The sequence below is a fragment of the Apis florea genome, unplaced genomic scaffold, assembly GCF_048593485.1.
Source record: "Apis florea isolate Af1SG1 unplaced genomic scaffold, ASM4859348v1 contig_2153_pilon, whole genome shotgun sequence".
Classification (NCBI taxonomy): Eukaryota; Metazoa; Arthropoda; class Insecta; order Hymenoptera; family Apidae; genus Apis; species Apis florea.
In genome coordinates, this window is record NW_028256536.1 from 694,133 (window position 1) to 718,538 (window position 24,406).

The window sequence follows — 24,406 nt, forward strand, 5'->3', positions numbered from 1 at the left end:
CGCGATCCTCGGTGGGGATAGACACGCGGCCTCCTCCTCCCGCCCCCTCCCCCCTCCCCCCACACACCCGTACACCCACGCTTGCTCAAGAATACAGAGCCAAGCCCGGCCGGCCTTCTGGCGCGCACAAGTTTCCGCTCGCATGCACGGACTGGAATTAGGGACGCGCATCTGCCGGTAACTCACGATCGTTTATTCATCGCGAAAGGGTTAAAAACTGATATATAAGTGCACAGTTTTTTTTTTTTTTTTTTTTTTTTTTAAGTTTCTTATCTTCAACGATAAGAATCTCGGACGAATCTCGAAAAAACGTATCCATTTAGAATTTCCTTTCCTTTCCTTTCCTTCCCTTCGAAATCAAAGTCGAAGAAGAATTTTCTCCTGGAAACAGATGCCGGCCTTTCGCGTGTTCGCGGCATTTATCCTTGGCTGGTAGAAACGGGTACACCTCGTCTTCGACCGTTGGTAACATCCGTCCGGCGCGTAAATAAAATTTTTTTCCCCGATAGCCGATGCGCCCGAAACAAACAAACCACTCAACGAGTCCGGCGAGCGAAACGTCCCGGAGGCACCTCCTCCCTTTTGATATGGGTCAACCAAAACCGAGCCACCGCGCTGGCCCCCGTGAGGCTTCATCCCCCTCACCCCCCTCGTCCACGAATCCGCCGGTGGATTCCCCGTCGCGCGCGCACACACGTACAAAGAGAGCCTGTATATGTATGCGCATATACATATATATATATATATAAAAATACAAGTAGCAAGAAAAGGACGAGCGCGCGTACAATCGGAGAAACTGCGAAAGAGACGGCGTCGCGAGGCGGAGGGTAGCCCGAGCCAGGAAGAGGCCGAGGCAGAGGAGGTGGAGAAGGAGGAGGAGGAGGAGGTGGCGGAGGATGAAGAGGACGGAGCGCAGCAGGAGACGGAGGCAGGAGAAAGAGGCGGAGGAGGCAGAAAAGCGGAGGTGGCTCGTTCGGGGGATCTTTATCAAAGTCAACGCACGCCGGTCACCATGGCAACGAAATTGGATTTTTTTTTCGAAGTTTTTTCGGCCCTTCTCGCCGGCGCCCATTCCCGAAGGGGGCGAGAGAGGAGATGGAGGCTCGACGGAGGAGATGGCGGTGGCGGTGGCGGTGGCGGCGGCGGTGGCGGCGGCGGCGGCAGAGGGAAAGTGGTAGGAGAGATCGGAGGAAAAGAGAAAAAGAGAGAGAGAAAGAGTATCGAGAAGGTCGGGGAGGCTCTGACGAACGGCGACCGGGGAAGCCAATAATTCGAATTGAGAACAGCCAATGGCCGTGCATCTGATTTTTTGTCGTATCATCGTCGAGGTCGTCCGCCCTCTCCCTAGCCCCCGCACCGCTCCCCCGCCCCCGCCCCCCTTCCTCCTCCTCCTCCTCCTCCTCCTCCTCTTCTCCGCCCGCCGCGGCCGCGCGACGAAAGGGGCCGCTCTGCCTCGCTTTTTGTAAAATCTCCCATCTTCCACCATTGTGTGTATACGTGTGTGTACGTGTGCGCCACCACCACCACTACCACCACCACCACCACCACCACCACCATCGCCGCCACCACCACCACCACCACCGCTATCACCTCTCTCTCGTCCTTCTCCGTCTTCTCCTCCACCTCCATCTCCGCCACCATCTCGTTCTAGCTCTAGAGTCGTCCTGGCTCTCCTATGGTGTTTTGTTGGAATATATATATATATATATGTATAATGGCACAGGACGCGTGTGCATCTCGGCGTGCGAAGGCAGAAAACCTCGAGGTATAACGATGATACCACGAACGAGGTATCCGGGCCACGACCGGAGCTAATCGTTCTGTATCTTTCTCGATTTATCGAACTATCTCGTGAAAGCGCTCTTTCGGGATCCTTTCGAATTATCGTTTAACATTCGATGAGATTCCCTTTATCGAATATTATCTCGTTTCCTAAAATTTCCCGATGACAAGGCGTATCCCAAGGCGCAAAAATCTCATCGAATGGATCGTGATTCGTAATCTCGATTGGATCGCCGGAGATCGAGAAGAAAGGGGTGAGAGGCATTTTAACCTTCCGTGACCGTCGTCAAGCGAAATCCGATATACGTGTGTGTATATAGACAAGGAAATGTTGAAATTGTCCTAGATATATGGTAGAAGCATCGAAAGAACCGCACGCCGTTCGAAAATAGCCATCTCTATTATAACTCGTGTGAACTTTCATTATGATATCTGATGACGTGGGCAAAGGGGCAGAAAATTTGGAACGGGGCAAATATAAATAGCCCGGTTGGGTGATATAAAAACATGTTGATCCGCGATTTTTGCTTCCGTGTGTCGAAGACTAGGCCACGTCCTTCGCCCGTCGTCGTTCAGAAAGCTTGTTTTCGAATTTAATCCTCTCGCCTGAGAAGCGAGCGGCCCCGACGACGCAACCGTCCTTTTCAGAATCGCGCGGGTATACCGACCGAGTATCGCGTACACACACGCACTCATCCCCACCCCTCCCCTTGCCCACCCTTTCCTCGCCGGGCCAACGCAGCGCGGCGCGAGTTCAAAGCTCGAGAGCAGGAAAGAGTGCGAGAACTTCCGGTGGAACGATTCAACGAGCCGGCCGCATTCCGAAGTTCGAGCCGGTCGGAGCCTGAGGCTCGCCTCTTAATGACGCCAGAATCAACGGCGGAAGTGTGCTTTAGAGATCCTCGAAGCGATCGGGATCGGTTGTTTGCCCGGTTGAAGCCGTTTCGTAAACAGCCTCTGCCCCCGATACAGTTTCGCTTTTCCCCACAAGCCCCCCTCTTTTTCACGGGCAAAGACGAACATGTCGTGTCTAATTTATCGAAATGGAGGGGAGGGAAAAATTTCGAACGAGATAATTGTATAGCGGGAAGAGAAGGGTTTTGAATTTAAAAACGAAGCGTTACGTGCACGGACTCGGCTCCCGTAAGATATACGCTATTGATCGGTGTTAACAACCGGAAGTAACACGATACGCTATTGACACGTTATAAATAAGAAGGGGGCAAGGTAGAGGCGCGTGGTTCGCGAACCTTTTGCACACCAGAGACGCGATTAATCGTCGGTTCGAGTACTTTTTTTTTTATATTGCGCCGTGAATTGCACGCAGGATCGCGTGAGCATCCCGAACTATTTAATAAGCATGCATAAGCGTTTGTTTGTGCGCCTTCTTTCCTCTTTCGTGGCGGCTCTATCGATCCAGAAAAATCCCGTGAACCGAAACGCGGGATGGAATGATCGCGCAAAAAGGGGATCCCCGCTCGATATTTTACGAATTATGGAATTGTTAATGTTCAATACACGTATGCCTATGCATTGTTTGCTGTTTTTTTTTTTTTTTTTTTTTTTTTTTTTTTTAGTAGTCATTGTTATACCAACGATGTATAAATGACTGATTAATCGACTTTTCGATTCACACGCGCGTACTTATTGGATCGATGCATGCGAAATATGCGTTCTCAATTTTTAAAAATTGTTATTTCTCACGAGTTCATTATATCGATCGACGTAATCGATCTACCTTTCCATATTTTAATTTCAATAAATATAAACGAATCGTGAAAACTTTCGCAGTAATGCTGCGAAATTATGAAATCACGAAAGAGATCTACAAAATCTTGAAATTGTTTAATTCTTGCTAATTCCTTTTTTCACTTGACTTGATATCATTACGTATTCGTCGCTATCAATCCATGCTTCGAGCATGCTTGCTAGATAGAATTTTAATACTGAGAGAAATTAGAAATGTTGTGAAAATTTTTCTTTTTGACGTAAATTTAAATAAGCGATAAAATTTTATATTCCCCGATCTAATCGAACGTATTTCCCTATATAACAGAATGATTGTCTGACCTTTCCTTCGATTGTAATTTAATAAATCGCATAAAATGCAAACAAGGGAAATAAAAGAAAATAATCCGATGCATCTTGTAAAAACTTTAAACCTAGATAACGCGTAGTTTTTTTTTTTCTCTCCTTCGAACGAACTCGTTTCCATATTCATCACGAGAAATTTAATGATTTTCACCGATAAAACATATCGAGCGACGCTTGACGTCAATATATATATATATAACAACATCAATCGCAGAAAACAATTTTTCCCGAGCGTGATCGGGTAATTTGGAGAACAACCAAGCTGAATTTCCAAAGAATCGGCCGTCTCGTTAAAATGCAACAGGTTTTCGAGACCTGCCGGATGGAGATTCTCAATCCGGCAGAGCATTCCTCCAGAGAGCAAAACCTCTCCCTTTTTGCAGCCTCCGGATGACCCGTGCCTTTTACACTTTTACTTCGAGTTCGCCGCGTTTAATGAGAATAACAACGATGGCCGTCAAACCGTTACCCAGAATAGAAGTGTTCCAATTCACTTCTCTAACCTTTCCCATTGTCCTAGAAAATCCACACGTTTTATATTTCGCGTCTAATCTTTCTCACCTTCTTTCTCTTCCTCGATGCGATTTTCAAATTTCTTTCGACAATTATTGATATACATATATATATATATATATATATATATATATATATATATATATATATATATATATATATATATATATATGTATATATACACGAGTTGATAGAGAATTATTCACGATAAAAAAAAATCTTATCGATTTCAATTATAAAAATCATAACTTCTTGGTACATACAAGGATTTTTTTATGTAATTGCAGCTAATTACAGATAGAATATTTATAAAAATTATACGTGTATGATTGAATATCCTGTTAAAGAAAATGTTTGATTATGTAGATGGCAAAACCTGATACGTTATTTTTCTTTTTTCATTGAAATAATACGACACGATACGATAAATCATGTTGTATGTAAATCAAATCTATTTGTTTGCGATAATAATAAATAGAGCGGCAAAGGGGGCGCGTGTTTATCAATTAATTTCAAGGAAAAAAGGAAGAAGAGAATAAAAAAAGAAAAAAAATTGTACTTAAAAACAATGTGTCTTTTTTTTAAAGTTGAACAAACTTTAAAATCGCTATGAATACACTTCCTATTCGTAGCTATATCACTCCAATCGTACGTGCGATCATCGTTAACTCTGCTCGTAAAACTCTTGACAGTGGCGTATATTGCAATGACCAGGCATATTTTGTTTATGATAATTTACATAAAAAGCATTACATGATTTTTCCGAGCAAAAAAATTGATCGATACGAAAAAATTGCGAGTTTTTAAATAATTAACACATTATAACTTTATCCGACCATTATTATTCATTCTATTTTTTATTTATCACTATTAACAATTACAATTAAACTTGTGAAAAAAAAAATACTAATTTATTATTCATAAAGTGTTTTTTAATCGCTATGTTGTACGATAAGAGTATAATATATAAATATTAATCTGTGATTAAAATGGAAGAAAATTAAAAGGATTCGTGTTAATCAATAAATCTTAACACACACACACACACATATATATATAATAATTAGACAAATTTTTATAGACTGATATGCTTCACGTCAGAATTCACGTGAATTTTGAATAATAACAAAACATTTGTCAGAAAGTTCTGTTATTACACGATTTCAAGCGATGGATACGGAACTCGATCGATAAACACGTTAATTTTGTAATATATAACGAAAATCATCTCTTAATTTCGTATCCACGTATATATATATATATATATATATATATATATATATATATATATATATATAAACGCGTCGAAATTGCGTCGAAATCAACGTAACGAATGTTCCCCGGTAAATCCTTTGAATAAATCTGGTCACGTGACTACTTATCAATCCGCAGCATCGATGGGAAAGAGAAAAATCGAATCCTCTACCAATCGATTCGCACAGCTGGTTTTCCACACTCGCACGTACTACGCGAGCGGAGAGACAGAATAAACGAGTTGTATACGTGTGCGAGTATGCGTGAGTGTATGAGGCTACGTACCGCACGGGACAAGGAATGGGAATGACGCTCTCCCAGGCGCTACTGATACTACCGAATGAACTTTGACATCGGTGACTGCTTGAGTGACAAATACGAATATTATTGCGATCCAATATTATATTTTCCTTTTCTTTTTTGTTCTTTATATCATTTTTTATACACGGTATTTTCATAATTGCACTTTTCGCTATATATATGCAAATATGATAAAGATATTATAAAATATTATAATATACAGCGAGTAAAAATTATTAATTATTCGTCTTATTAATAATTTATTGGATAATTTATCGATCGAAACGAACGAGAGCTCGATATCGATCGGAAATCTATGTGTAACTATCACTGTTAAATCAATTCCATTACTACTAGACAGGATTGGCGGAGTACAACCGCTATATAAGTTTTGTGCGAACGCAACGAGCGTACGCGTAGCGTATGTTCGAACGCACGTGTGTAAGTCCGTCAGCTCCCCCCCTCCAGCAACGCCACTTCCCCTCCATTCGCGGCTCTGACGAAACTCCCGACTCTATTGGTCCGACCCTCACCCTTCCCCGCACAACCACAGACGACTCATTCCATTCAGTCACCCGTACGAATTCAACGCTACCACGCTACAACCATGCCGCGTGCTCTCTTTCCTTTCTCACTCTCGTGCTTTATCCCCTTTCTTTTTCTATTAACCGTATAGTTATACATATCTCTCCCTCTCGCTTGTTGTGTTGTTCGCGGCTCTGTTTCGATCTTTCTGCTTCGTTACCTCGATAGCATGCTCTCTGTCTATCGTGCGGCGCGCACACATAGAGCAGCATGCGTCGCGGAAACGTTCGCACAGGTTTCTAACCTGACCTACGCGCGTTGCACGGCCAGGGGCGAGAGATCCCGATGCAATGTCATCCTGTTAAGGAATTCGCGTTTTCCTTTGAACACATCCGTGGATACGTTCCGGCCGTAAGAGAGGTCAAAATACCGATCGTAAGGAGCATTATTTTATTTTAGCTCGCGCGATATTGAAAAATATATACATATATGTATGTGTGTGTGTGTGTGTGTGTGTGTGTGTGTGTGTGTGTGTGTGTGCGTGCGCGCGCGCGCGCGCGTGTGTGTATGTGTATGTATGTATTTATTTTGTCTCGATTTTCACGAAGGAAAAAGATTAAAAGTAAATATTTTTCGTACGTACGTTTTTCTCTTCGATTGGACGAAGTCACTTGTCAAAGCTGCGCGACACATTCGTTAATATGATGCGAAGATTCGTAATTGTTGAACCTTGGGGTCCGAAACGGGGAATCACTTATCGTTGATGTCACGCGGCACAAATTTGATTCGAACTCTAACGGCTCTGTCTCGACACACTTGGCACAACTTGGAAACTTTCTACGAAAACACGCGCGGAAAAAAATTCGATGTTTTGATTAGTTATTCGCGGATTATTCTGCGGTCCGAGCGCGATCGCGGATCGAACGGCGACATTCGATTGCACTCGATCTCGCGTGCAAAAATTGACGACGAATATGAATTCAAGATAATGTGGTCGAAAAGGTTTTCAACGATATCAATGAATTTCACAATGAGGAGGTGCGCAGAAAAAAAAAAAATTAGAGATAACAATACACGGTTTCCGCCGAGTCAGCGGTAAGATACGCTACAAAACATAGTGTTCAAGTTAAAATAGTCGACTATAGTCTCTTGAGGTCCGAAGAAGCTCAGTTGCCTTCGTCGCGCGCAGAGATGCGCGAGACCGCTGTTTCTCCCTCCCTTTCCCACTCTGTCTCTTTCGTGTTATCCGTCTTACTCTTCCTCTTTCTCTCTCTCCGTTTTCTCTTCGTCTTTTTCGCTGAGCGCGATTTCTCTCTTTCTCCTTCTCTTTCTCTTTCTCTTTCCCTCCCTCGCTCGCTCGCTTGCTCGCTCGCGCCGCTACTCCTCTACCCTTTTGTCCGGAAAGAAAAAATTTAAATCGAGAGAAGTCATATCCCCGATCGTGGTTACATATGAACGCAAAATCAGAGTAACAAAGAAATTTAACCGTGCTATTTTGAATTTTATTCCGCTCGTATTCCTTTTGATCGCACGGCCAATCGCACGAGATAAATATTCGAGTGAACTTTTGCGGAAAAACAATTCGTCGAGCGCGATAACAAAGGTCAGCGCGCTCGTTACGAGACCATCGAACAATTCTCACACTCACTGGCAGTAGCTCGTCGAAATTTAAGTAAAAATTGATAGGAACAGTTTACGTCCAATACTTCGCGTACTTAATACAGATGCGCGACACATAGATGTCACGTTAACTTCCCGTCGATGTAAATTTTATTGCGCCACCGATGCAAACTCCGATGCAGAGAGTTCAATACACGAGGAACGATACCAACAATGCTCCCTATTCATTCTCTTCGTCTATGTTACGTATTTTTTCCCCTCCTAGCGGTCGCGCCCGAATACGTGAGATCGCTGAAAGGAGAAGCTGCAAGCATGTTTTTCCTAATACACGTATATATTTGCAACGATACACTACACCAACCCGTCACATTTTCGACTTCCGTATGTTAAGCGTGTATACGCATACGCATACGCACAACTGTCCCCTTCTCCGCTCCCTATTCTCCCCAACGAATATCACGCGTGTATATCACTGGAGTGCGAGCGAGTCGGACAGATATACAGAGAGAAAGAGGGGAAAAACACAGAGCAGAGAGAGAGAGAGAGAGAGAGAGAGAGGAGATAGGAAAAAGAGAAAGAAGAGAGAGAAAAATCCCGCGCGCGCGCGAGAGAGAGAGAGAGAGAGAATAAATAATGATTGAAAGAGCGAGAGTGAGAGAGGTTAAAACGAGGAAAAACAAAAAGCAAAAGATGAGTCTAACTTGCAAGCGACGAAAAAAAAGAAACGTACGATAGAAACGTGGATGGGAGGGCGCGGAGGATTCGAGCGCGCTCGAAAGGGCGCGAGAAAAGGGCACGTGCAACAACACGACGAAGGGCGGTTTCGCGCGCGCAATCCTTTACTTGCCGGTGTGAAAAGTGAAATGACAACACGCACTTCGCGCGTCGTTGACTCTGACAACAGGGTACCCGTACAGGCTGGATACGATACTGTGAACTCGGCACGGTTCGTAGCCGAGCGCTTTTCTCAAGAGGGCGGGAGGCAGAGGAGAGCGAGAGAATTCGAAAGAGCGAGGGAGAACGAGGGAGGACGAGAGAAAGAGAGCGCGCGCGAGGAAGAACGCGAGAGGTCGGTGGTAGGAGTCGGCGGGAGGGGCCGGAATTCTCTCTGTTATAGATTAAAATTTTTTACGGGGAAGATATTGATTGTTGCTTTTTATTAATGTAACATTAAAGTGGCGCCGCAAAAGTGGGGGGAACTCCCGCCGGCGAGTCGATGCTCAATAGTGGGGAGAGGTTGTTTGGAGTAGGGATCGAGGCTGAAGGTAGGGTAGAGTAAACGACATAGAAAGACATGGGGGAAGGGGAAGCGAGGCGCGGGAAGACGCGTGGTGGGGTTACTCCGCGAAGAAGGGAGAGGAGAAGAGAAAAGCAAGAAAAGTAAGAACGGCCGCGCGCATTCTGGAAAACGGGCGGCAGGAGGAAGTAAAAAAGAAAGAGGGAAGAGGATTTCGCGAGGAGGCGAGACAAGACTAGGCACGGAGGAGGTGGATGATCCAGGGCGGAGGTTGGGGCAGGGAGGGGGGGGAGGAAGGAGAAGGAGGAGGAGGAGGTTCGAAGCGGCGGCGGAAATAGTGCCATAAATACGAACATTTTTCGTAGCGTCTTGCAGCCCTGTTTTGACAATCATCCCCTCCACAACTCTCTGTCCCTCCGTCATGCAATTCTCTCTTTCTCCTCCTGCGCGGCCTTCTTCCCCACGAGACTATCTTCTCCCCTCCCCTCATCTCCTCGACAACCGCGCTTTTGGATCTTAAGCACGCGGATACACGTATATATCGCGAACGGCGGCGGACAACGGACGCACGTAGATGTGATGGTGGTGGCGGTGGCGGTAGCGACGAGGATGACGACGACGAAGAAGAAGAAGAAGAAGACGATGACGACGACGACGACGCTTCGTTTTACGCCCCTTTACCTCACCTACCAGCCACCCTTTTCACTCTTCCCTTCCCTCTGCTGCCCCTGCCAGCCACCTATTCTTCTACTCACTTTGACATTTTTCGCGAGTTAAGGCCCGCTCGAACTTCGCGGAAATCCATCTTGCGCTGGCTCGAAGGAGTGCTACGTACTACTACCACCACCTTCTCACTCTCTCGTTCGCTCTCTACCCACTACTCTTTCTCTCTCTCTCTCTCTCTCCCTCTCTCCTTGTCTATCCCAAACTCCACACCCGACACCCTTCTCTCCTACGACGGTTCTTCCTCCTACTACTCCGTCCGCTCCGCTCTTCCTCTTTCGTTTTTCTTTTTTTCTTTTTTTTTTTTTTTTCTTCGATTCTTCTGCCTCTCCTTTTTTCAGGGGGGAGCAAACCGAGAGACGCGAACGGCGGATCGATTCTTCGTTTCGAGAGGTCTGCAACGAGGGGGAGGGTGAACGAGGTGGAGGAACAGGGAGGGCGGAGATACGTGTGGAATTCCACGAGCCTCGATAATTATCGAATCATCGATGGGAATGATCGCGTCGATAAGACGTGCACAACTAATTTTCAGGTCATAAACAAGTATACGATCGACTAATTGTCCGGTCGTTAATCATCGATAGGTAGGTGTGGTGTGCGTGACCACGATTAATCGTCACGAGCTCGTGTAGAGAAACTACTCGCAGTTTCGTATTACACGAATGGCGCGATCTGTATAGGTTGCGTGGCCCCGTGTAACTCTGCACGCTGGTCCGTAACCTTATACCTCGTGCTTTACCACTACACGTGCAATTCTTGTCGATTTTTTTTTTTTTTTTTCCCCACTCGCGGATTAGCCCGTCTTTTACATCCAAATCCAAGATCTTTTACCTCGCTGTTCTTCCATTTGATACTTTGTATCAAAAATGTTTTTATACGTTCTATGTCTTTCGTATCTTTTAAAAAACGCTTGGAATATATGTTGAAAACGTTCTTGAAACACGCTTCTTAAACGCGCTGCATACGCGTTGTATAAAATTCGTTTCGACTCTCTAACTAAGAAGCAAGCAAGCCAATTGTAGCTTCAAAACACTGGTCGGATCGGTCGTATCCCGTTGCCTGGTGCGCGTGTCACTTCCGGATGGAAGTATACAGGAAAGAAGCTCCTCTCTTTGGGATTGTATTTCATCGCGGTGAAGCGTTGCCTCGCTTCTGGCGACTTTCGTGCGCCACAGTCAGAAGCCGTACAAGGAGTATGGAGAAGGGAGACGAAACTAACAACATAGGCCGCGTATAACCATCGATGTCGGGTCGATCGATTTAAAGGCCGTTTTCGTTTATCAACACAAAAGTTGGAGGATTGTAGTGTCTTTCCAGTTTTCACTTCCACAGGGGGGAGTTACGTAAAGACTATTCTGTCCAATTAAGCAAGCAGACCGTTTCCCTCTTCTTTGGCTTTATTTAGCTTGCTCTTTCATGGGGAACTAATTCGCCAGTGACGCTTTTGCATCGTTATCATAAGCATTAGTAGATTATCTCGTGTACATTAAAAAAAAAAAAAAAAAAAAAAAAAATGAATAAAGAAAAAAAAAAAAGAGATTGCAGAGGCAAACCACAAAGCGTTAAAGTACACGCTACAGAAAGCTTTTGCGAGGAGGAAAAAAAAAAAAAAAAAAAAAAAAAAGAAAAAAGAATAAATGAGTGACGATTAGAGGAACAAAGAGCTCGACGATCTTTTCGAATCAGCTTCGATAAAACGCGACGACGTAATACGCGAGGAACTTACCACCGGTGGCGTTCCATTTCGTTGGACAGGACGCGTTTACCGAACGGCTCGACGTATCTTATCGCGTTACGGAAAGGAATTTTGATTAGGAGGCAGCTCCTTTCTTACGACGACGACAACTCTGCAATGCGACTCGATGGATATGACTACGTCGGTTTCGGTGTAGCCATCCCCCTCCCCCTCCCCCTCCCCCTCCCCATCTATCCATCCATCCTTCAAAAACCATCGGGAAATAAAACCGTGGAGATAAAAAAAAAAAAAAAAAAAAAAAAAAAAGTGCACGGCAATCCGGAGGAGGGGGGGAGGGGGAGGGGGGGGATTTATTAAAGCGAAAAAACGATATCAGGCGGCCTTCTGCTTTCTCGTTCATCACAGTCCTCGGCAGCGATATATTTTCTTCTTTCTTTTTTCGAATAACGAGCATCATCGTTATGGCTTTCCCCCTCCCCACCCCTCCCACTTGCCCCCCTCCTCCCCCTCCCCTCGGCATCCCGCCGCCTTCTCTCCCTCCCCCTCCTCGGGCCCCCTCCTCCCGCCTTCTTCCCTCGTCTTTCCGCCTTTCCACTCCTCCCACTCCCTTTGTTCGTTCGCAGCGAGTGAACCGAGTCCAGGTTTAATTCTCAAAGCGATAGCAATTTCCAGGCGCAGGAAAAAAGGAATAAAGGGGGGGAGGGAGGGAGGGGGGGAGGAGGGAAGAGAGGGAGGGGAGGGGAGGGGAGGGGAGGGCGGGAGAAAGAGCCACCCCTGTCATACTCGATCGATCCGACCTAAGCAATTAATCTATTTAACCTTTCTATTCTGCCGCGCCGGAAATAAAGGAACGGCGAAGGATTAAATTATTGCATACTTGAAATTCTAAAGGGATCGGGGGAAACTGAGCCAGCCATCGTTCTCGGAATTGCGAAACGAGGGAAGGGTGGCCTTTTAACGATGGACGGGAACGGGAGACACATGGTGTGTAATAATTATAAAGGCATATATCTTTTCACCGAACACTGGAGGCGCGCAACGTATTTCGTGTAACGTTCAGATACGAGTTTTACGATACGCGGTTTCGATACGTCGTGTCGCGAGACGAAGACTTGGACTTGGGTAGTAAGTATTCGGTCGTCTCGTAAGTTTCGAGTAGTGGTATCGTGATTAGTTAATATTTGGATGTACACGGGTACAAGTATGGAGAACGAAGAAATCATTTATCTTTCTTTTATTAAAAGTTATGTCGATCGTGTGAAATTTCTTCGGATTTTTTTTTTTTTTTCTTTTAGAGATATTTTTCGACGCTTGATTTATTTTCTTGAAACAACTGATTCTAATATTTCATATTGCTGAAATATGTGCGTGAATTATGTATGGAATATCTAGCCTGTGTGTATCGCGCGTTTTTTTCGAACGGATACTATTCTTAAATAATTAACGTTCGTAGATCGATGCGCTCGAAACGAATGTTCGAACAATTTAGTTTCACTTGCGGTGATCATCGTACGAGACCGCTCGATGACACTTGTTGCGGCGTCATTTCGTAAAGTCTTTTTTCCACCCTTTATGATCCTCGACACGATCGATCTCGTTTTCAACTTCGTTGAACGCAATTGCGTGCAATTTTTTTTTTGAAATTCATGCGTATGCTGAAAATATTTCGAAACACGCATCTAAGTGCACCCATCTTCTGCCAAATTGACTTCTGAACGAGTATCTTGCGTAAGAGTGTCGGCTATCCAATCTCTATTCGTAAACGTGTAACGTGTAAATTGTTTGGGTTTGTGATTTTTAGTTACAAGGATCAACGATCTTTTTAAATCGAGAAGAGAAAAAATACAAAATTGCAATTCGTGATTGAAGAATCAAGGAGAATGGGATAGAATCTCTCGGTTTGAAGTTTTAAGATTGCAATATTAATGTCAATGTCGAGTATAATTGCGTTCCACTACTTTTAAAAATATATACGACTGGATTATTTTTAAACCGATTAAGCTATCGAGACGTCATTAAATAATGAAAATTAAATAAATTTCCGGATCGATTTATCAGCCACTATATCCTCGATTCGTACTTTGAAGATCATATATTTATCCCCACGAAATTTACGAAATCTTATAATTGGATCAAAAGTAACTAGATTACCAGAGGATTGAAACTTATCTAGTTAACGTTATTGCCAACTGCTTAGTCGAGTTGGTGAAAAATTACCTAGTTATCAACGAGTTGTGTGTATATATATATATATATAAGTTGTATATCTAATTTTACGTTATCGATATTAATATTAATGATGTCAATAAAAATTCACGTAAGTAATTGGAAAAATTTTTTGCTGCCAATAATCAAGAAAATGATTTATACCGGCTATATAAATAATAGCCATTATTTATTACATTGGCAGAACAATTAAAAATTAACATTTTTTAATCACATTTCTTGAAAATGTTCAAAATTTAATGATCTTCTTCTACTGAAGTGAAAATTCATTTTCAATTTTTGTTCTTTTAAAAATATTTAAAAAAAAAAATATATATATATATTTTATCTTTTATATCACCATGCATCTGTACATCCTGTACGCCGTCTAATACAATTATTACCACGTCACTTCAGCTTCCTTTCATTATATGTAAAGTTATATTTTAAAAATTGAATGGAAATCTGAAGTAGAAGCAAGATTTCGCTTAATTTGCTTTCTGTTTTACACATCAATTACAATTAGAATCATCGTAAGACAGTATCAGAGACAATGATCTCGTGATATTTTCGAAATTCCCATTCCCTACGCCTTCGCAGACAGAGATTCTTCCACGTTGTTCATTCGGTCTTTTTGCTCATCGTCGCACGAACTCGAAGTGATGCATCGCTCCATTTCGCCGTACACCATATAAATTTTAATTTTGACGCGACACGAGATGATAATGGCGAGTCTCGACGAGTCTTCTCGATTTCCCACTCTTCGTCGAATCCACGCAATCCATGAATGCATTAGATCGATCGATCGAAGATCAACAAATATTCATCACGCGTGTTCAGATACAATGTCAATCATTAGAGCAGTCCCTTAACTTCTTAAGCAGAGTATTTTTCGTTTTGTTCAAAGTAGATTCTTGAACGTGCTCTCAAATTATTTCCATTTAACTTTTCGAAATGGAAGCTCGAAACGAGTGTCGAACGTATATTTATTTCTTTCTTTTTTTTTTTTTTTCTTTTTTGTTCAAGTTGAGAAATCATTTAACTCGCAATACTCGTAATGCAATATTTAATAATCAGGATGATTATTCTAATTTCTCGAAGAAGAATATTTTTTATTCATAGATAGATAATATATGTGCAAGTTTTTAATAATCAACAATAAATCTAAAATTCAATAATTTAACTCAAAAAGAAAAGAAAAAAAATTATCTATAATTAGAAGTTTGTTGGATAAAGGAAAAAGAATAAACTTCCTCGAGATCAGTAAACAAATTACACGATGCCGCATCAGGTTGATCTATCAACAAATATCACGCTGATATTTAAGAACTCAAGTATTGCAAGTAATACTGCACAAGCGTGTAAGGATGATTGTATTTGTTACGCGCAAGAAATATTGGAATTGCAAATATACATGGAACAGGTTCAACAATGGAATTGTCGGGAAATAAGTAAAGAATGTTTCTTGAAAAGTTATTTACATATTTGTAAATTTTAAAATCCGCTATACTATTAACGAAGATATACGTATATATATATATATATATATATATAAAAAAAAAAAAAAAAAAAAAAAAAACAAAACGATACTTCTTACGTAACCGTGTACACTCGATTATTACGGTACGTATCGTTATTCGTTTCTATATTACGTAAGAAAATAAAAAAAAAAAAAGAAGAAGAAAAGAAGAAAAAAAAAAAGAAACCTAGTAATAATTCCATCATTAATACAATAATACAATAAACAAGTGAAGTAAAGTTGTGGATCTTCAATGGCAGATTTTTTTAAAAATCTGATACATTGTAAAATTCCCTTTACCATTAGAACAAATACACTTTTTTTTCAAAGCGTGTAATAATAATATCCCTTTATCTTTACACTCGATCGATATCGTTTTACTATTCCTCTCCACAATGGCCAGACCAAGATAAAAGAATCTACCCCCCCCTATTCACGATTTTGATTCGACGGAAAATTTTCAACGCGACGTATGCAGTAACAAGGATATCGAAGAGGCACGACTTTTTTTTTTTTTTCCTTTTTTCAAACATCTCCGTTAACCGTATTCGACAATCGTAAAATCAATACGCATTATACGCAAGATGATCGAAAAAGATCACGATTCTTTTTCTAATCTTTCAATCTCGTCGTCAACACAACATTCGGACACAAGTTGATCGATTTGCAAAATATCGAGAGGGCGCGATTTTCCTTTTTTTTTTTTTTTTTTTCAAACCTTTCGATTTCGTTAGACACGCTCGTTCGGACGTGGACGACGCAAGTTTTCTCCGGAACAAAGGGGGTGTCTTTCAACGCGACATCGGTGCTCGGCATCTAGGCGCGTAGAGACGGCGACGACAATCGCAAAATCAATTTGCATTATTCGTTTAAAAGTGTGCTGGTCCGTGACGTCAGGGGAGAACGGGGCGGGGCGGGGCGGTAGGCGCGTAAGAGGGTGTCGAACGGAGGCAAGTGGCCCCGTCTGGTCGTCGATGCTCTCAAACAATCCCTTTTCCTCCACTTCCACCACCTATAGCACCACGTCACCGGGCTGCCCCGCCGCCTACCCCCACCCTTTCTCCACCGCCGAGAACACCCCCTTCCGCGAGAGCCCACCAACTCCAACCCCTTTATCATACTTTTGTATACGTCCCTTAGCCATCGAAGCCTATGCAACCCCCTGTCTTCCCTCGCAACCTCGCTATTCTCGCGACATCCACCCCCTCCGCGGCTTTTTTACCCCGCACGCACAAACACTGCCTCCCTCCTCCAGTGTATTTTATTCTCTCCACTCTTCTTTCCTTTCGCTTCGTCCCCCCCCCTCTCCCCCCATTCCCTCTTCCTCGCCCCTTCAGCCAGGACGAAACGCAACCCTTAACCCTCAGTTTACTTAGGATTATCAACTTTTCTCATACTTGATTCAGTAATAAAAGTTATTTCGCGGATCGCGACCCTCTTATTTTTTTTCTTTTTTTTTTTTTTTTTCGTCTGCTTCCTCGTCGAAATTTCTTCCAATTTTCTCCCTGGTAAATTAGAGTACAGTTATTTTTTTGATCGGAGAATTTTCAAGAGTTTTCATAACACGATAACGGAGAATTTTCAAGGAGGAGATTTTCGAGATTCGAATGAAATTTTGCATTTGGCCAGCTCCGATAGGTATCGAATCGAGTTTCGGTGTTCCAGGCGAGACGCAGTTCTCTCTCGAGAAAAAGTAACCAACTAGGGAAAAGTTTGGAAAAGCTCGAGACGGAGGGAAGAAAGATGTCTATCTTCCCGCCCATTCCCAACTGTTCCAAAGCTGTTCGCCTTTTTTCTTTTTCTTTTGTTTTTCCCCAAGATAAAACAACGTTTAAAAAATTTTTCCCGATTTTCAACGGGCCGAGAAACGTGTCTGCGTGGCGGGTGATTGGGTCGAGAGAAGTTATTATCTCGAAAAATCAGCCTCGGCACGGTTTTCTATAAATCTTACGGCATTACCTTCCTCCTCTCACGAGGCGGTGAGAGGTGGTACCAGTTAAATGGGAAAAGTTTTGCTTTTAGCAAGCGGCCTGCCTCGAGCAGGGGAAAAAGAAGAAAATTGTTCGGGCCGGGGTGTCGATGTCGTTTAAGATCGAAAATCCGCGACATCCGAGTATTACTTTTCCCAAAATCCTCTTCCCTTATGCTATACTCTGTGTCGTGATCAAACAGACAAACACAAACGTTTCTTCATCCGTCTACATTCATCGGCTAATGATATTGGCGAATGGACAAGTTTCAAGTTATAGATCGTCCTTTTCTCTTTCTTCGATTCGAGATTTTGTTTCATCGCCAAGCTCCATTGCCCCTGACATTCGTGAAAACTGTTACTCTCGCGGTAACAGTTCATCGACCATCTAATAATAATATATCGTATCAAATCATTAGGTTGCAAGTTATAGGTTATGTTCTTTTCTGCTCGCGAAACAAACAAACAAAGATAATCAAATTGAAATAGTAAGAATGAAATTTATTTCCCGATCTCGTTTTCAAAATCATTGTAATTAGAAATTATTATTGGGAATGCGTAAAATTTTGGATAACAAGATCAGATCAAATTTACAAAGAGGTATCGTTATTATTTTCCGGTTAACGCGCGAGAATGGTTTCATCGGGTCGCAGCATTTTATACCGTAGTCCTTTTTTCCTTTTTTTTTTTTTTTTTTTTTGTAGCCCCGAGGCTCTTTTTCACTCGTTCAAATAAACAAATAAATAAAATGGAGCGCGAAATCACGACGATCGACGTATTTATCGCTCGCCATGGAATTCATTTGGGGAGCGAATGCGAGCACCTGTCGATTCCGCGCTTCTGTTTTCGAAAAATCCCGAGATCGCGGGATTCAATTTACCGCGTATAATCGCGCGCGGTGTCGTTTCAATTTCGACTCGCGATAAAAGTCGCGATACAACGCGTTTACAACGACACGAAACACTGCGAAACACACCGTATCCATCGAGCGGTTTAATTAAGGCGGAACGCTCGCCGATGGACGTTTCCATTGACTGCGACTCGAGCAGCTACCTGAAATATGTACAAACCCGTGGCTTTTTGGAGCTTGTTTCCCTTGTAGGAAATTAATTTTTTTTTTTTTTTTTTTCCCCCTTTCGTTATTGTCTCCACGCGTTTAAAAAACAAAGACGATCGAGCTTAATCTTTTCGTTCTCGAAAGACACTATTCGACGAATCTATCTGAAAATGTATTTTGAAAATGTTGTTAAAGGAAATGTTGAAATTGCTTTTTTCTTTTTTTTTTTTTTAATTAATGTATCAAACGATGATTTAAACTCGGCTTAATTTAATCTTCATACATTCCTCTTTTATATGTAGATAAGAAGGAGAAATAAAAATATTCGATGCAAAAGAGTTTCGCAACACTACTAGTTTTGCTAGTTTGCTCTAGATATATTCTAAATTTAAATATTTTCTTGTAGTAATTTTAAAGAAATAATTTTATGAAGCTTATCTCCGTTGAATGATAGAGACTGTTTCGCAATGAATGGCTAGTAAAGATAGGTCGCTCGGAACCCTTTCAAACTTTTTAATATTTAACAATTCTTTTTATACTATTTTTGCTTAGATTCGAAATCTACGCGATGAATATGTAATTTTATATAAATAATTCTCCTGACTATTATTACAATGATACTAATTTTTATTTAATCGACCAATAATTGAATCTAACGTCTAGATTTAGATTCATTTTATCTAATTGGTACGATTTTTATCAGTTTATTATGAATACGTTCATTTACAAAATGAAAAAAAAAAAAAAAAAAAAAAAGATTATTATCGTTAATTATAAATCTCGCGATCACTTGAAAAAGAATTCTAGAGATCGATACTTGTTAAAAAATTTTCAATTTTTTGACAGATACGTAAAATACTTTTTTTAAGAGAAAAAGGAAAAAAAAAAAAAAACACTTCCACGAAATCTAAAAATCCCGTTCTCCATAATAAGATTCGTATCTTTTCTAAAATGATGAAATCGAATTAATCCACATATTTAACACCACAATTTGTATCTGATATTATTTCAAAATTTTGACGCATTCTTTCCTGTTCCATTTTGCTTGTCATTTACATTTTTTCGAAAAGGGGAGAGAAAAAAAATCGCGGTCCTCTCTTTCCCTCCCTCCGCCATATCCATCCAGCCGTACAATAACCCCTTCAAGATCCGTTTCATTATCAACGGTACTTTACGCGGAAAAACCATGCTTAAGGAGGATCTTCTGCTTCTGTTTAATAACGCGACACAAGCTCCTCGGTTAATGTGCCGTGGCATCTCGGTGCAAAAGCCGACCGACTCACGACAGGAAGCTGATCGCGTTTCTTATTATCGATCCTTTGTAATTATATCGTCAAACGTTCTAACGAGATACCCTTGCCACCGTGTCGAGTCGATCCCTAAGCGAGATTCATCGCAAATTTAAACATATACTCTTGATTATTCCATCCTTTTTTTTTTTTTTTTTTTTTAAATTAACACTTTCTCCTTCGTTTATATGATGGACATCGAGCAAGGATAAGGATCGTCGCTTTCTTCTTCTCTTCTTTAATTCTTAATAAATCGTATGGTATTTCGAATGATCGGTAATATTTGAACGTAGTGTTTTTACGATTCATTATCTTGATAGAAGAATAAAATGAAGTATTTGGTGAATTGAATAAAAAAAAAAAAAAATCGCATCGTTCAGCGGGAAACCTTTTTTTAAGGAAGTGAAATCTCTCAAGGTTTCAATATTTTTTCATATTTTTTTCGGTCTGGGAATATTTGTTACAATAAACTTGAATATTTTTATATAGATATTAATATTTGCTCTATTTCTCACATCGTTGGTCTCGATTCCATTAGATAGTTGTAATGCTTCATTTTTACATGCAACCTAGTTAAAACTCGACTCTCTTACGAGTGGAAAGAATTATTATGCTATCCATAAAGAAACAAAAGGCCTTCACCACAAGATCGTGTGCCAGTATTTCGTTTGCATTATTTATTACAACTATAACTTGGAATGATATAATATTATACGTCACTACTGTAACATAATCCACCGCCAAGAAATATCAGCCTTTAAGGGTTGAAAGAAGCGTCATACTTTCTTTCGATCGACTCGCCAAGTTTTATAATCCACCAGACCGACTGTGAAGTGGTTACTTTCAGGGAAAAACACCTTTGTGCTCGAGGGTCGCTCCTTTTTTATTTTTTCCTTTCTTAGAAAATTGTGCGAATCGTCGACTGTTCTTTTCCTCTCGATATAAAAAAAAAAAGAGAACGTACAAGGAGCCAGGATTCTTCGACTCGTTAATAAGCACAGACTCGGTAAAAAAAAGAAACTATCTTTTTTTTTTTTTTTCACCGAGAATCTATTTCAAGGTATTCATGGCTCAAACTCGAATTCTCTGCAACTTGCTCTCCGATTCCATTTGCATCTCTCTTGATAGCAGTTTTAAGTAAAATAGTAACTCGATCCGACCGACGGATATCCCGCCAAGGCTTCGAGAATCAGGTTTAAAATCACTTTTAACCAAAAAGTTTCTTTAGAAACACGGTAAAACGTAGTTTCTCTTTCATTTAAAATTATTTTCTGCCCTCCAGTCAGCACTCCTATTAATCCAATTTCGCCGAAAACCTTTTCACCTTTTCACGAAAGAACTTACACTCCCCGGTTGAAATTTCCAAACTTTTAAGTAGACGATTCTTCACCCACTGTTTCGAAAGAATGTAACAATGCTACGGAATAACTAACGACATTTCTTCCTTTTTTTTCCCTTCCTTCCCTCCCTCTCTCTCTGTTTCCTTCCTTCCGAATATTCCCTTATTTTTCCAACAAAAAGTCCCGCTCTTTCTCCGACAGGTCGAAGAGAATTCTTTGTCCAAGCCCGTAGAAAAGTACAAGAAGCGCGTGTATAACGAGCAATGAGACTACGCGCTTTATGACGCGTCATAGGGAACATGGGACGATTATTCTCAAGAAGTGAGCTTTATATTTTAAAGTGGCCTCCTTTGACGCCTGTAGGAATCACCAACTTTTCAACAGGGCAAGTTTCCACTTCTTTTTATCTATTTTTATTTCATGATGGAAAATAATCTATGATTTTTCATTGTTGTATGTATATTTTACATTTCTTTTTTTTTTTGAAAATTTTGAATAGAATCTAATAAAAAACGATTGCTGCAAATATTATAGTCGTTAATATATAATAATATAATAATAGATTAGTTTTCTCTACTATGTTTGGACTAGAGTGTTTGAATAGATTATATATAGAATAATATTACATGTATAATTTCATCTTTTAAAGTGATTTCATGATAAATAATTTTATATTCAAAAAATTATATTTAACAAAAGAGAGAGAAAAGAAAATGAATTTTCAATTATTTGTTAGTCGATATCTCGAATCCTCAAAAGGTTGTTCAAAAGATTTAGTATTTGTACGTGTATGTAAAATTATATTATCAAAAAAACGACGAAATTCGATTTCATTTCGTTTGCGACGGAACTTCGTTTGATAATTTGTGTATGAAAATTTCTTAAATCTTTGCAAATTAAAAAAGCTGGGAAAAAACAGGTTCTGCGGTGAGAAAGGTAAATAAACAATAATATAAATGAAAAAAAAAAAAAAAAAAATAGGACAAAATAGAAATGAAAAAGTTTGGGAAAAGCAGGTCCGGGAAAAAGAGGAAATCAATTCGGTTTGCGTCGTGCGAACGTCGCTTGAATATTGTTTTGGACGTAACGTGTGAAAATCAAAGAGATTTCTCCGCGGCACGGCGCATCCTCGAACATGCAACAACCCGAGAGTTCTTTTTTCTTTGCCGGAGATTAGCCACGTTTCCGAGTAGATGGTTCGACACCTTGTTCTTCGTTATAACCTCACGCTCTATCCTATTGGTGTTTTTAATTGTCTCTTCTCCTTTTCGTTCTACACGCACGAGTATCATTTGAAAAAATTATACCGTGTGAAAGTAGAATTCCACTAAACATGTGGGAAAGCTCCGCGTTAGAAGCCGCATAATTTTATTGAAAATCTAGAAATCAAATTAAAAAGGCTAATTATCTTTCAAACACTTATTCACGTTCGTTTCTTGTTTGCGCGGTTTTTCTTTCAAATGTTGTATAAAAACGTTATTATAATAATATTAAAAATTTTGCTTTGCAAATAGTTTTTTTTTTTTTTTAATATTTTATGATCAGTACCATTTACATAATGAATAAAAAATAAAGAAAAAAAAAGTAGAATTACGTAACACGTTGTAAGATGATATTTCTAAGCACGTGAGAGAGAAATCTATAAAATAAATTGAAAAACGCTCCGGATATTTCGCGATGGCGAAAAAAGCATTAGTGGTAGCCTGCACGCGCTTGCGCACACTAGTGACTTTCACGCGTACATAAATTGACGAACGACTCCATGATTCGGTTCAATTTCTCTTGATTCCACACGTACTTATTTTTTGTTAGTTATCGGACTTTTCCATAGGTGGCCACGCCAACGTTAGTTTTGTCTTGGCTGGTATCAAATCATACTGACAATTTTGCCCGTGGCGTTATCTTGCTACGGAATTTGAAGTTTTTGTTCAAACGCACCGTGAGGGAGAGAAAGCCAAACCGACAGCAGTAACTATGTTTTGAAATTCGATCTATTTCGTTCAGTTTCATCATCTCTCACGCTTTATAGTCTTTTATTTGGATTAACATTCGCTTGATACTTTAACATCGAATCGTCTATGATCAATTTCTTAACAACCCTCGATATTTGACTCTATTTGATTATACGATTCTATAAATATAAGTTACTTTATACATTGAAATTCTTGAAATTTTAAAAATTTATTCTTTGTAGAAGCAAATATTATATAAAAAAAAATTCAAATATACGTATATGATACACATATTTTCATATCATTTTAAATCATTACGAATAAGACCTAAAAAAAAAAAAGACTTTTATTACTTATTTTTAATGAATAAAAGATTAAAGAATTAAAAAGTGATAAAAAACATGATTAAGATATTTACGTGCACAATTATTTTTAAAAACGATTAAGTATTTTTTAAAATATTAAAACATATTAAAGAAAATATGTATACAAGTATCTAGTATAATTAAGAAAATCCAATCCAAGAAAATTCAATTAATGAAAATATTTAATCGTTATCATACTTATAAAATTAATTTGTATTTAATAAAAAAAAAAAAACTAATAAATTAAACATAGTATAAGAATATTTTTAATAACTTTATATTTTTCCTACGATATTTAATCAACAAATTATATTCAACAAAACAAAAATTTAATTATGCAAATCTTGTTAAAAAAAATCTTGAAACTTCTGAAACTTCTGAAACCGGTAATTAATATTCGTCATTACTTATTACTAGGAAAAAGATCTTGGTAGTGATAAAAATATAAATTATTCGAGTTGGGATTAGAAACATAAAAAAGAATACAAGAAAAAAAAAAGAAAAAAAATATAGCAACAACAATCGAAAACGTGTCGAGGACAAAAGTTTGCTATCGAATATCCTTAGAACAAAACCTAGAAAATCCAGTTCAAAATACGAGGAGAAAGGAAAAAGAACGACGCAAATATTTTGTAGTATCATTTTCGCACATGCCGAAATGACTGAAAATTAAAAATCAAAAATTCCCTACGCATAATATTCGTAACGGGTCGCAGCATGCACCAACCATGTATATCACATTTCGTTTAATATTTATATACGAACAATAACCATGAAACAGCGTATGAGCTGGCAACGAATAAAAACGATAACAAAAACGATACAACTAATTATCTATCAGTGGTCGGTGCAATGTTTTCACCAATGGGACGAAAAGCGTCGCAAATATCAAGTGTTTCGAACATTTACACGGGTCACTATCCCACACACACGCATGCACACGAGAGACAAGGCAGCGCAGCTGGC

The 24,406-nt window shown here is 40.1% G+C and overlaps 1 protein-coding gene across 4 annotated transcripts in view; it reads right to left on the reverse strand.

The window, feature by feature from the left end:
* Positions 1–24,406, reverse strand: part of LOC100871216 (uncharacterized) — an 84,345-nt gene that overhangs the window by 56,437 nt on the left and 3,502 nt on the right. For 2 of the 4 annotated variants that reach the window (XM_086915440.1, XM_012483665.3), the window contains exon 1: positions 7,112–7,636. The exons of the other annotated variants lie outside the window; for them this stretch is intronic. The gene's annotated coding sequence lies outside the window, so the exon portion shown is untranslated. Of the gene's footprint in view, positions 1–7,111; positions 7,637–24,406 lie in introns of those variants that run through there. 4 annotated transcript variants of the gene reach the window in all.